Raw genomic sequence first — 14,134 nt, 5'->3', positions numbered from 1 at the left:
CTTTTTGGGGTGCTGCTTAGGAATGTTGGGGGTTTCTGTCACGGGCTCGGTTTGGTGCTGTGTGTGACATCCTGGCTCCTTTTGGCCTCAGACACTTTATCTTAGTTGTTGGTGGGGGATCGACAGAAAGAGCTCCTTGTGTCCCATAAACTGTTTTAACGGACCTCACCGCAGGTCCTTGGGTGGGGCTGGTTGGTCCTGGATAAAGAATGGGTGCGGTTCAAAGTGGGGGAGTTGGTGGATGGGGCTGGGGGCCGCAGGCTTTTGGTGGAGCTCTGGGTCTGAGTGGCCTTAGTGAGGTGAGCCTTTGGGTCCCTCTCTCCACGTCTTAGAAGGCACAGTGGTCCCCCTGTTAGAAATAACGAGGAGTCGCAAGAAACCAAACACGTGCTGGAAGTGGGTGGGCAAGGCAGACCTTTACTTCTGCCAGAAGGGTGGGCTGTGGAACCCCGCTAGCCAGCGCACCTGGGCGGGCAGTCCACCTGCGTATCTACCTACCTAATGCAGCACTCCCATGGCCTTGATTGGAGGACTCAGGGGTACAATCTATGCGATTGGGTCATTTTAAAATTGGGGCGGGCAAAGGGGAAGGGCTACAATTAAAAATGGCTACAATTGGTTCCAACTAAGGCTGAAAACTATATTCTGAAAATGGACCCCCAGAATTTCTATTTCTCACCGCCCCCTTGCCCCCAGCCCACGCATTCTTGAGCATGCCTTGCTTGCACTTGGTTCACAGTGCTGAAATCTGTACCAAACACAGAGCACTTTGGAGAGAGACATTCCTTGGAAAGTTCCAGAATACCAGCTGGGTGAATTTTTGAGCACTTCCCAAGCATCTCCTCCGTGGTCTGCGTGTTCATTCACGCAGTGCACACAACAGCCCTCCAGGATCTCTGCTGTTATCACCTCTCCATTTTGCAGTGGAGGAAACTGAGGCTCAGAGAAGGAATCTGCTGGAGGTTCCTCAGCAAGCGAGTGGCTGCGCACTGGGCTTGCACCGGGCAGAGCTGCAGATGTGAGCCGTGAAGCACGCTGCGCAGCCCCCTCTCTTGCTGCTTTGAGATTCAACTCTCCTCTGTACCCTGGAGCCTTGTCTTCTCCTGGTTTGGCATGAGTGGTTTCCCAGTGACCTTGTCAGTTGTGAACCCCTCAGGGTGGGGACAGCGTCCTCTCAGTGTCTGCTCTTAGCACCTGGCAATCACACTAGGGTCCCCTCTTCACCTGGCCCAATCCAGGGAGTCAGGTAAGATTGCTTGGAGTGTCCTGGCTGATGCTGTCCACATGGGACCGCGAGTGTGTGGTGAAGGGTTTTGATGGGGAAGGGGCAGCTAAGCTGGGGTCTGGGGGAATGCTGCAGGTTGGGCAGGCCCAGGCTGCCCATGGGTGGTCTGCAGGCCCTGCAGGTGTTGGCAGACCCTGCCAGGTAAAGCCTCCAGTTCAGAGTGCTTCCTCTGGCCCAGCCTGCTCCCTGCTGTTCCCATTTCCTCCTCACTGTCTGCTGGGGAAAATGGAAAACAGCTGGCCAGAGTCCTTGACACCACCTAGCAGGCACTCTAAGAAGGGCTCAGTGGAATTAAGTCCACAACAGTCTTTCCTCCGCTCCACGTGCTGTGTCCCCGGCGACCTCCAGTGTCTCCAGAGGCTTCTATGAGGGATGGCTGGGGTGCACAGGGGCTGTCATCCACTGTGTGCACTTCCCTGCAGTCCAGGGGTCTTTAGGTGACCCTGCCTCTCTGTGGCTCCTGTTACCACCAGATGAACAGACTTGAGACAGCATTTGTTATACCACGGCTCAAAATGATAGTGGCGAACAGCAAACAGACAAAATTTAAAAGTAGGCAAACAACTTGAATACACACCTTCAGAGAAGGTAAATCTGCTCAGCATCATTGGTCATAGGGAGATGTGAATTAAACCATGAGATGTGTTTCCCTGTATATGCATTTGGATGGCTGTGATTTAAAAAAAAAAAAAAAAAAACAGCAGTGACAATTAAAAAAAAAAAAAAACAAGAACAAAAAAACAAAGCAAGTGTTGGTGAGGATGTGGAGAAATTAGAGTCCTTCTCATGGCTGGTGAGAATGCAAGATGGCACAGCCTTCATGGAATGCAGTTTGCTGGTTCCTCAGAAAGTAAATAGAAAATCATCTTCTGACCCAGCGATTCTATTTCTAGGTGTGCACTGAAAATGTATGTCCAGACAGAAGCTTGTGCACTGGTGTCCATAGCACTATTCCCCACAGCCAGGAGGTGGGAACAGCCCCACTGCCCTTTATGGGTGGAATATTAGAAATAATGAGGAGCTGCAAGAAACCAAACGCGTGCTGGGAAGTGGGTGGGCAGGCAGACCTTTAGCTCTGCAGAAGGGTGTGCTGCAGAGCTGGGCTAGTGAGAGCGCACCTGTGCAGGCAGTCCCAGGGTCTGTACACCTAACAGTGCTGTTTCACCCTGATTGGATAACTTTAAAATTGGGACGGGCAAAGGGGAAGGGCTGCAATTAAAAATTAAATTAATTAAATTAAAAGGCTGAATACTATATTCTGAAAACGGACCACCTCCATTCTCCCAGGAGGAATGGGTAAACATTGTTCAGCCATAAAAGAGAGAGAGGCGCTGACGCAGGCTGCAGCGTGGATGAGCCTCAAACACTGTGCCGGGTGAGAGAAGCCAGACCCGGTTCACATGCATGATTCCATTTCCAGGAGACTTCCAGAACTGGCAGATCTACAGAGATGAAAAGCAGATTGGTGGTTGTGGGGGAGGGGAGAAGTGCGTGCTCCACGGCCACAGGTTTATTTTGGGTGGTGAAGGTGTTCAGGAGTAGCAGAGGTGTTGCTTGCACCACATTGCAGATGTGCTAGATGCTGCTGAGTCGCATACTTTAAAATGGTCAAGTTTGCATCACCTGAATTCACCTCAATCAAAGCAACCAGCGGTGGCATCAGAGGTGAAAGGGGGAGTGTGGAGCATTTGCTTCACACGGGACTGTCTGGCACTTAATCCTGCTGCGTGTTACAGAGATGGAATGGGTGCCCCTTGAGCCACATTTTATGGAGGAGGAAGTCAAGGCTGGGGCAGCCCACGGTGCAGCCCACGGTGGGGAGGCCCAGGTGGGTCTGCTACTCTGCCCATGGCTCTCCATCTCTCAGCACCCATGGCCTGGGCTTGGTTTTGCTTTGCTTTAGGTTCCTGACTTGTGCTGGGGGCTGTGCTGGGCACCATGGGTGCATCCCCTGGTCCCCCGAGCTCCATTCTACAAACTTTTGTGCAACTTCCACATTTCCAAGTCCTCTGCAATCCGGCCCACCCTGGCCACTGGGCCAATAGACTCTCATGTCCTGTTCACAGGAGGAAAAGATTTGTAGCTGAGAGAGAAGAGGGTTTTTGTTACTGTCCTGCCACTGGAGAAGAGATGTCTCCCAAGCAGGGCCCAAGGGTGGAAAGGAATTTCAACATGCAACAGTCAGTGGCACAGTCAGAGGTTTATTTAGGGAAGTAGGTACATATTAGAGGGAGAATGGGGCAATCAGGGGATACACCTTTGGGATAGGGCAAGGAATATGCTGGGGGCCATCTCCAGAGCGGGAGGCAGCAGCCCACTGGTGTGGGGCATTAATATTTTTGGTAGGGTGGATGGTTGCCAGTTTGTCCAGTGCTTGCAAATTGCCCTGGGGGAGTGTGGGTGGGTCTCTGTTACAAGGGTAGGGATCAAGAGCATGGGCCAAGGCATGTTGCTCAGGAGTTGCAATTTTCATGGGTGCTTTTTGCATTTAGTTGTTTATGGGCACTTCCTTCGTCACTCAGTGTTTCTCTCTTTGTTCCCCACATTCCTATCTCAGGTGTAGGGTGTGCTCATGGGTGAATCTCTCCAAACCTCAGTACCTTAGTTTTCTCAAATGTCTGGTGAGTGAACATGAGAACACTCATCTGGGGTCTTCCCTGGGGTGGTTGTAAAGTTTAAATGTATCAGCATCTGGGAGAATGTGTGGACACTGGGGAAGCACTACACAGATGTGACTGATGGGCACGGTCACCACAATCGGATGTCCCTTCCTGGAATCAAGGTCAGGCTTCTTGCATACTCTGCGGAGAGCAGATCCACACACAGGCCTAGCCCGTGGCCTGTGTCTGTGGTCAGTAATGATGTGCTGCGGGAACCAGAGGACAAGTGTGTAGCAGACGGTTGAGGAGCTGACTGTGGGCTCTGGCAGGGATTTAGACTTACTGTCCTTGTGTGTGCTCAGCCCAGACCAGAGTGTGCAGTTGGTTATCAGGAAACAGCTGTGGACTGATTTGTCTGTGTTCTCCATCACCAAGCAGGAGATGGGCAGTTTCATTCAGGTCTCTGGATATCCAGTGCTTTTCTGCTGATAGGAGTCATTGCAGGAAGTTAGGACAGAGAAGATCTGATGCTCAGCGTTGTTCCCTGGGTGAGGTGTGTGATCCAGGGCCAAAGCAGGGTACTGGCTTTCCTGGTGGGAAGCTGTGGGTTGCAGTATTAAGTTTGGCCTGTAAAGACAGGAGATCTGCATTCCTCTCCCTGTGGCTGGCTTCCTCTGGCTGCCATTGCAATCTTAGGAGGGCTTGTAGCAGCCTCAGGGTTGCAGGTCAGAGCAGGCTGTGCACAGCTGGGGGAGTGTGGCTCTCTGATTTTGCTAGTGGAGGGTGTTGTCACAAGGCTGTGCGAAGGCCTTGGTGTTACTGTGGATTCTCTCACCTTCAGTCCTGTGACGGTGGACAGGGCAGCTTGTGCTGGAGTCCTAGTTATCTCAATCTACAAAATAAGGACTGGGGTGAGACTTACAGGGTCTCTCGTATTCCTTTTAGCCCCAGAGTCCCTTGCTTCTGGCATGTTTGACAGCTCTTAATTGCCATCCTGCTCAGTCTCTTTTTTTCCCTTTTCAGCCTGAATCTACATTCATTTGTCTATTCACACATACACCCATACATTCACCTGTCCATCCATCTACCCACCTACCTACCCACTTATCTGTCCATCCATCCATCCTTCCATCCGTCCACTCGTCCGCCCCCTCATCCCTCCATCCACCCACATGCCCACTCATCCACCTATTCTTCCACTCCCTCACATTTACTAACTAGCAGACTGGGCCTCATGCTCCATCCTAAAGACACAGAGAAGATGAAAACAGACCCTGGTCTAAAGAGCTCACAGCCATGAGTGGAATATAGATATTGGAATTACAAAAAAAGGACAATCCGATGTGACAAGTACTGTCATTCAGAAAGGTTCAGGCTGTTCTGAAGGCAACGAGGTGGTCTGCAATCTCTTGGGACCTCTTGAGGACACAGCTTGGCTTCTGCGAGGACTCTAGGACAGGCATGTCTTCATGCAGGGGAACAGTGTCATGACCTCAGGAGACGCCTTTGAGCCACAGGAATCTGTAATGTGGAGCTCTCAATTATCAGCTTTGCTGGAGAAAGAGAGAGAGAGAAAGAAGGAAGAAATAGAGCAGCCAGTCGGCCCTCCTGCACATTTGGTTTGCGGTCCCAACCCTCTGTTTCCTGGAGCTGCAGGCTGTGTGTGGGAGGTGAGGGGCTTGGCAGTCCTGTGCTCCTGCAGTTGGCACTGGGAATAGCATCCACTGGCAGAGCCTGCCATGTGCATGGTGACTGCCGGCCTAGACAGACCTCCTCTATGTCCTGTTAGCCAGTGTCCGGTGGCCAAGGGCAGAGTGAAGCCTGTATTTTTGCCAGCCCAGAGCACCGGAGTGAGGCAGCACCAAGATTCTGAGGGTAAGGCTGGCATGAGCCCCTCCACCCCATCCCCCACAAGGGAGAGACAGACAAACCACCATTTCTAATAAGCAGCCTCTGCTTGCCCTGTAGCAGATGAAAGGCTGTGTGCAGGAGTGGGTCTTTTGGGGTTTTCCTGATGCAAGCACTGACATCTGTGGGGAGACGGGTGCCCTCCACAGCACTGCTCTAAGAGCCTGGCGGCCTTTGGCATGGTGACTGGTACCCCTGCAATCGACTTGTACCCATGGCAGAGTTGAGAGGAAATGGTGGAGGCTGTGGATGGAGGGATGGAGACAGAGGAGGCCAGTCTGGCCTTCCTGGTGGAGGGGTGTCCCGTGGGCCATAGAGAGGGTGCCAGTGGAGCTCGTGCCGGCTGCCTGCAGGTGCTGGCTTCCCCAGGAACTCCCTGAGCGAGCATAGGGGGTCGCCCATCCCTCCTCATCTGCACGTCACTGTTGTCACTGTCGGTGGGAATAATGGATAATATCACCACCCACAGCTCTGCCTTTCAGCTTGTCTTGTGTGTTGCCTGGAGTGGATGGGTCCTCAGGAATGTTCTTTGGCTTCTACTGTAATTGATGATCTTGACCTCTTGTGTCACAGATACTAGGGGACAGGGGTGGGGGACTTGTGTTATTCACCTGAATGCCCCACACTGTGCCTGTGTATAGTTGGCCTTCCTGGCAGATGGCTTGATGAAGAAGGTCGTGCCAGCCCCTCTGGGAATGTGGAGCGCGGTGTAAAGGAGCTGGATCAGGTTGGGTTCCTGCAGTGGCTGACTCTCCCATGGGCATGCGTGACGCAGTGAGCCAATGCTGAAGACGCCAGTGGTTCTGGAAGTCCCTGCTGCAGTCTCTTCCAACCACCTCCAGGTAATTCTCAGCCCATTTGTAGGAGGCAGCAGCTCAGGAGGCCCTGGAACACCTCTGCCACTGGTCCTAGCTCCCCGGGAAGGTGTGGTGCTCCCGGTGTTCTTGGTTCTCCTGAGTCCAAGGCGCTTTCTTGCAGCCATGGGTTTGGAGCCTTGGGGCCTCTTGGCAAAGCCCTTCAGCACCACGACAGCTCTCAGGCTGTCAAGTTCAGTGTGTCCGTCTCCCTGTCTTGTGGTGGGATTGCACGCGAGGTACTGGACTCCAGGCAGCCCCCACCTCGAAAGCACAGGGCCGAGAAGCCAAAGATGGCTTGTTCGTTTGTTTATTTGTTGGTTCTGGGGATTGGACTTGGGGTGCTCTACCACTGAGTCACATCCCCAGCTCTTTTTATTTTTTTATTTTGAGTTGGTGCCTCTGTAAGTTGCTGAGGGCTGACCTTGAACTCGTGATCCTCCTACTTCCATGTCATGAGTTGCTGGGAGTACAGGCATGTGCCACTGGGCCGGACTTTGTGTAGTTTTTAACGTCATCTGCCATCACCCTTCAGGTGGCATCCGGGCTGCTGGGGAGCTCATGGGTCCCACAGGCAGAGGGGCCTTGAGTTCCCTGGATTCCTGTTTGGTATTGATTATTTCGGGAGGCAAGATGACTTCCGCCAGCACAGGGAAGGGATGCAGGGAACAGCCACCTCCTGCTCTTCACCCTCTGAGTCTTCTGCTCAGGGATACGGTGCCAGTTTGGGCTTCAGGAGGGGGGCTCTGCAGACTGAGCCCTTCTCCCTCCTTTTGGGGACTGTGTTCACCGTGTCACACATGTCCTCTCCTGCGAGTAGGGTCTGCCAGAGTGCTCGTGCCCCCGGCTCCGTTGGCTGCTATGGCATGGGGCAGCAGAAAGGATGCTGTACCCTGAGCCGGGAGACAGGATGTCTCAATTCTGTGCTGCCTGGAAGAGCCGCTGACTTCTCGGCAGGGCTCCCCCTTCTCACGTCCTCGCCTCTGGTCAACCGTCCAACGGCGTGGGCACCCTGGGGTCCTCGGGATGGTTGGGAGCCCTCCCCTGTGGGCCCACTGTCCCACGTTCAGCCTTCCTCCCCGTCTGCCAGCAGGTTGGGGATTCCCTGAATCTCAGCCCATTTGTAGGAGGCAGCAGCACGCAGGCGACTCTTGCTGGCCAGTCACGGAACATGAAGACACCTCCACGGCCACCCCAGGCCCTCAGCAGCTGTCCATGCTCCTACCACCCAGAAACTGCGGGGTCCTTTATATGTGTGTTCCTGCAGGCAGCGGCTGCCCAGGGAAGCCCAGTTCCCCACCTCGTGGAAACACACACTCATAAACCCAGTGCTCAGGTCCAACCCACCCACCCCCGAGATGCTCATTTGCTGATTGCCAGATGTAGTAAATATCCATCATTTCACAGCAAGAATAGCACAGACTCGTAAATGACCTCCATTTGGCTCACTTGCTGGATTAACCGATGTTGCAAATTAAGGGAACAAGCTCACCAAAGACTCTGGGCTGGTGGGCTACTCAGAAACCCAATTTTCTAGATTCAAAGCTTTGTTCTGCTTCTTACTATGTGAACTTATACCAGTTAATAAACCTCTCTGTGCCTATATGCTTCATTTATAGAATCCAACTAATACTAACAGCTGATTTCTAAGGTGATTAAGAGCCACTAAACAAATTAATACACGTGGATGCTTTGAACAGCGTTTCGCGAGATACAGTAGGCGCTTGTTAAATGTTAACTACTGATATCGGTGTGCCTGGAAAACTTTTTTTTACCATCAGTTAATTTGTGTGCTTGCCAAAAGTTAGTTGTATTTGCAATTAAATATTATGGAAATTGATGAAAATTGAGTTTATTTAGAGTCATTCCATGAAAACTAAGTTTAGTGCTTTAGGAAGAACAGATAATGTCGATTTGTACAAAAGTTTTCACTAAATTACTTAGAGGCAGAACAGCTGTAAAAAAAAAAAGTATAACATTGTAAAACTTGAAAGAGTCTGTATTCCAGATGCTTTTCAGGCAGCTCAGTTTTTTTTTTTTTTTTTAAGGATTATTAATATTTTATTATGAAATTTCACTGTTTTTACTATATTAATTCACATGATCAGTTTTATAAATTGCCACCCAACCTGGTTTGCCCAAGAAAAGAAAATTAGTAATTGACCTTTAAATAAGTTATTACCAGTCAATAATTTTGATATATTTTAATTGTTAATTGTCTCTACTATTATCCTTTAAATTTAAAATGCACTGATATGGTTTGGCATAGAGCTTAGTTACAGGCCCTAAGCAGTAATTGATAATTCATTGCTTAAGACTATTTATCTTTCATAAAAACTATTTACTACTTGTCATAATTAGTAGTACAATGTTTCTAGGGAAATAATAGCTAAGATAAGAAATCATATTTATTTTTTAATAATGAAACAAGGCAAGGAAATAGTACTGGAGGTTCTAGAAACATCTATAAATTTCTATAAATGTATGTAATTTGTTATAGTAGATAAACATCCAAACAAATCTCATTACTAAAATCCATATGATTTGTCTATCAGGATGGGTGGAGGATTAAATTAAATAACATATCTCAGCACATTCTTATCAGGGTACAGTTTCCTTTTTGCAGTCTGTCCTTGGTTTAGTTTTATTTTTTTTTTATTTTTATTTTTTTTTTAATTTTTTATTGTTGGCTGTTCAAAACATTACATAGTTCTTGATATATCATATTTCACAATTTGATTCAAGTGGGTTATGAGCTCCCATTTTTACCCCATATACAGATTGCAGAATCACATCAGTTACACATCCATTGATTTACATATTGCCATACTAGTGTCTGTTGTATTCTGCTGTCTTTCCTATCCTCTACTATCCCCCCTCCCCTCCCCTCCCCTCCCCTTTTCTCTCTCTGCCCCCTCTACTGACATTCGTTTGTCCCCCTTGTATTATTTTTCCCCTTCCCCTCACTTCCTCTTGTATGTACTTTTGTATAACTCTGAGGGTCTCCTTCCATTTCCATGCATTTTCCCTTCTCTCTCCCTTTCCCTCCCACCTCTCATCCCTGTTTAATGTTAATCTTCTTCTCATGCTCTTCGACCCTACTCTGTTCTTAGTTACTCTCCTTATATCAAAGAAGACATTTGGCATTTGTTTTTTAGGGATTGGCTAGCTTCACTTAGCATAATCTGCTCTAATGCCATCCATTTCCCTGTAAATTCTATGATTTTGTCATTTTTTAATGCAGAGTAATACTCCATTGTGTATAAATGCCACATTTTTTTTATCCATTCATCCATTGAAGGGCATCTAGGTTGGTTCCACAGTCTAGCTATTGTGAATTGTGCTGCTATGAACATCGATGTAGCAGTGTCCCTGTAGCATGCTCTTTTTAGGTCTTTAGGGAATAGACCGAGAAGGGGAATAGCTGGGTCAAATGGTGGCTTCAGGCAGCTCAGTTTTGCACTATTACAAAGAAGTAGAGATCAGAAACTGGATGTCAATGTGTTTTTGTTTGTTTGTTTTTGGTTTTTGCAAGAAAGGCAATTTGCAGCTTCAATAAGTGGACCCAAGAAGATTGGTTGATACCTGTGCAGCCATAATAAAGTGTTTTGGTTTTGACGCTTTTTATGGTTGTCTGCTATTTAAATGAAATGACGGTGGTGAATTGGGCTGTCCTCTCCAGGGCAGGTCATCTGTTAGAAGATGCACATATGATGCCTACTGCAGGGCTCCTGGGGTAGGCAGAGGGCTGGGAGTGGCTGCCTGCTCCCCAGGAACCTGCCTCCTACATGCCTGCACTGATCTGGACACAGCCCGTGGGGCTGGGGGCAAAGTAGACACTTATGGTGCCCTGAGGGGGGCCTTGTGTCCTACTTGGGGGAAGTATACTGTAAATAGGCTACAGGACTCCAATGTCCAGAGTGATGTGCTCACCCCCTAGGGAGAGAGAAGAGGAAGAGACCCCAGAGACAGGCTGCAGGGAGATGAGACGCTTGGCAGAACCAGACCAGTTAACAGCAGAGGAGCAAGGAAGATGGTGGATCGTGGCAAGTCAGAAGAAAATGATTTAAAAGTCACAGATGCATACAGCCAGGTGTGGTGTTGCACGCCTCTAATCCCAGCTACTTGACAGGCTGAGGCAGGAGGATCACATGTTCAAGGTCACCCTAGGGAATTTCATGAGACCCTGACTCAAAATAAAAAATAAAAGGGCTGAGGGTGGAACTCAGTGGTGGAACTCTTGCTTTGCGCGCATATGGCCCTGGGTCAATAAAGGAAAGGAAAAGTAAAGGCACAGAAACCAAGAGTGGTCTTGGGGACAAGCAGTGAAGCCTTGAAATGTGTCTTGCAGAATGAGCCTTTTTAAATGATGGAGAAGGGAGGCAAAGGTGAGTTCTAGTTTTTGAGAAAATGGGTGCTAAGAAAACTTTAGGGGGTAAGAGTCATCCTTGCAAAAACGGTGCTGAGAGTGTAGTCTAAAATCAGGACTTCAAACTTCAGTTGTGATTTTATGGCTTACACATATTTACGCTATAGATACTTCCATTGTTACTTTGTAAGTCTAAAGACACCATCTTTATAATTCTTTGTTTCTGTTTTCAGGATGGAGGTACCCCAAGGAGGGCTTGGGTACAGTGGGATCACTGGGGTTGGCTGTTTCTTTTTTCTAGACAAAGTGTCCAGCCCCATGACACAAACACCCACTGCTTACCCTGAGTATCTGGACCTTATTTTCCGTGGCTTCACGTCCCGTGGCGTAGCTCCTGGAGTGACACCTGTTTTCTGTCCCTGCCACACAGCTTCTGTCCTGCTGTTCCGCCGGCCTAGGTTTCTCTTCCCCCCTCATCTGTACCTCTCTGTGCCCCACCCTGACCTGTCACTGCGCTTGTGGTATGCAGATCTGGGAAAACTGCTACCTGACCCAGCTGGTGATAAGATCCTGGTGTGTAGCTACTTTCATCGTCTCCAGGCCCCAGAAGGGGTCATGGAGGTCACAGAGCTGCGGGAAGCAGTAGTGACCAAGTTCCCCACCAGGCCCTTTGCCAGCCGCGTGGAGAACCGTGACCCGTGTTTGGGGCTGTCCTTTATGGAGTCAGGAGAGCACTTCCCCACGCTGTCTCGCCTGATCCTCTTACGTACCTCCTTTTTTTTCTCAGTCTATCTTAATCTCACTTGGTGATTAGGCCATGAAGAGGACAGATGGCCGTAATTGTCCAGGGTGACAGCCCGGTGAGGTTTAGAGCTGAGAGTCCCCTTTGGGTCTTCGTCATAAGAGGGACATCATGCTCCATGCCTGAAAGTACCCTCTAGTTTGAATCTTGAGCAACTGTGAATGGCAGGAGGGCCACTTGGGGGGAAATTGAGTCCGAGCAGGTTGATGTGACAGCTGTTAAGTGACAAAGCTGGGGCGTGAGGCCACAATCAGGGTTCCAACAGTGTAGTATCCTCACGTCTTGGCATGGCATGTGCTCAGACATGGACCAGGCCAGTTCTGGGGGTGTCTCTGGTCTCTGTTTGCCCCTCGCTGTCCTGTATGGGCCCCCCTTTCTGGGTGGGATCCCTTTGGCACCCCCATGAAGGATGCCACCACCAGGACCTTCCCCATCTCTGGAACTGCTCTTGGCACATTCAGAGCCAGCAGCCCCTGTGGGTTTTGGTGTCCAGGGCTATTTAGCCTCAAACCATGGGCGGTGGGGAGAGGCTATTAAGCACAGGAGCCTCTCCCCACCTGGGCACTGGGAGAAGGAGGACAGCCCCCCCGAAGACAAGGAGAGGGACAGGGAGAAGGCAAGGGCCTGTCCTGGGAACCCTAGGCCTCCCGGTGTGCTCCTCCACGCTGTGTGATCAGCTGTCACCTAAGCTGTCCCTGCACCGGGCTTCCCAAGTGCAGATTGAACATTAAACAAACAGTGACTGCTCTATAAATATTTAACTCCCACTGTTTAGGAATCGCTCTGAGCAGGAGATGAATAGGAGTTGCTGGCTGCCAGCCCCATGGCCCCTCTGTTGGGGCGTTGGGGATTGCAAGTCCGGGTTTTGGGGGCCTGGCAGTAGCACTTCTCTTTCCTTTTCTGGGGAAACATGTTGGGGATACATGTCTGTGGGTTCATGGGGCCGCTCAGGCTGTCCTGGAACCACCTCACCTGGCCGGGTGCTGTGTTGTCACCTGTTCACACGATTGCCAGCCTGTTTCTGACTCCTTCTTCTGAAGGTAGCTGCTCTATTGAGACGCGGTTCACATACCCTACGACTCGCCCATCTAAAGTGTACTGTGCAACATTTTTAATGTATTCATGGAGTTGTGAAACCACCACAATCCATTTTAGAACATTTTCATCACCTCAAAAAGAAATCCTGATCTGTTAGCATCACCTTGTCTTCCACTCAGTACCCAAGGAAGTCACTAGTCTACTTCCTGTCCCTGGGGATGTGTCTATGCTGGACATTGCGTGTAAAAGGAATCACGTCCTGTGGACTTTTGTGACTGGCTTCTTTGAGTTAGCATGGCATTTTTCAAGTTTGTCATGTAGTGTCTCTCGCTCCTTCATTCCTGTGACTGACTGACGTCCTGTTGTATGGAAATATCACATTCTGTTCACCTGTCCATCTCCCGATGGACCTTTGGGGACCACAGAACTCTCATTGAGAAATCAAGATGCGACTGGTTGAGTACGATCCTGTGATTAAGGAAAAACTCGACTTCATGAAGGAAAGCCTCTGATAAATGGGAAGAGGTCTAGAAAGTTATATGTAAGCACATGTTGGATGTTGTGTTCAGTGGACAGACCATTAATTTCATTTACACTAATTGTATGCTAGGCGCTGCAGTAAGCCTTCTGCTAGTTCAACAGCATGTGATGCTATGATCTCATGAGAAGATTTATCATGGATATTTCTGTGGCTTTGGCAGGTGAGAGAATAAGAGGGTGTTCTTAAGCCACTTTGGTTTCAGATGTTGACTGTCCCTGGCAGAGAGGAGAGGGAAGAGGTGGGCTCTCCCAAGTACCACTCTTCTCTCCACCGTCCACGGGCTGCTGACCTCGGCCTGGCTGTCTTCTCCTGGGTTGTGCTAGTCCAGACCTGCACGTCCCTCCAGGTCCAGATGTCCCCAGAACTCAGTGGAGAGGCTGATGGCTCCAGGCGGGTTTTGGCTTGGGGGGCAGAGTCAGCAGGAGAGGTTAAGAACTCAGCTGGTATCGCATCTCATAGTTGTTTAATGGGACTCACGGTAGGGGATACTGCCTGAGGCCTGCGCTGCCCCTCTGCCTGACCCGCATGCTCACCTCCAGCTGCCCTAAGTTCCCCTTCTCTGCAGAGGGAGCAGCTCTGTAGTGCCCTTCATGCTGCTGAGCTCCCCCGGAGGCGGGTCGCTGCCCCTCCCCGGGCTGGTTCTGTGGAGTCCCTTCCTTTCTCCAGAGGACACTCCCCAGCACGTCCCCGTCTTAGACTTCTCCAGGCTGCCCCACCTCAGACCTTTCCTGGGTCCC

At 50.0% G+C, this 14,134-nt stretch overlaps 1 long non-coding RNA gene across 8 annotated transcripts in view; it reads left to right on the top strand.

The window, feature by feature from the left end:
• LOC139702066 (uncharacterized) overlaps positions 1–14,134 on the top strand; it is a 140,817-nt gene that overhangs the window by 72,917 nt on the left and 53,766 nt on the right. The gene's annotated exons all lie outside the window — the stretch shown is intronic.

This window comes from Marmota flaviventris, chromosome 15, assembly GCF_047511675.1.
Source record: "Marmota flaviventris isolate mMarFla1 chromosome 15, mMarFla1.hap1, whole genome shotgun sequence".
In the NCBI taxonomy this organism is placed as follows: Eukaryota; Metazoa; Chordata; class Mammalia; order Rodentia; family Sciuridae; genus Marmota; species Marmota flaviventris.
The sequence above is the reverse complement of the archived record's forward strand: the minus strand, read 5'-3'. Positions and strand labels throughout refer to the sequence as shown.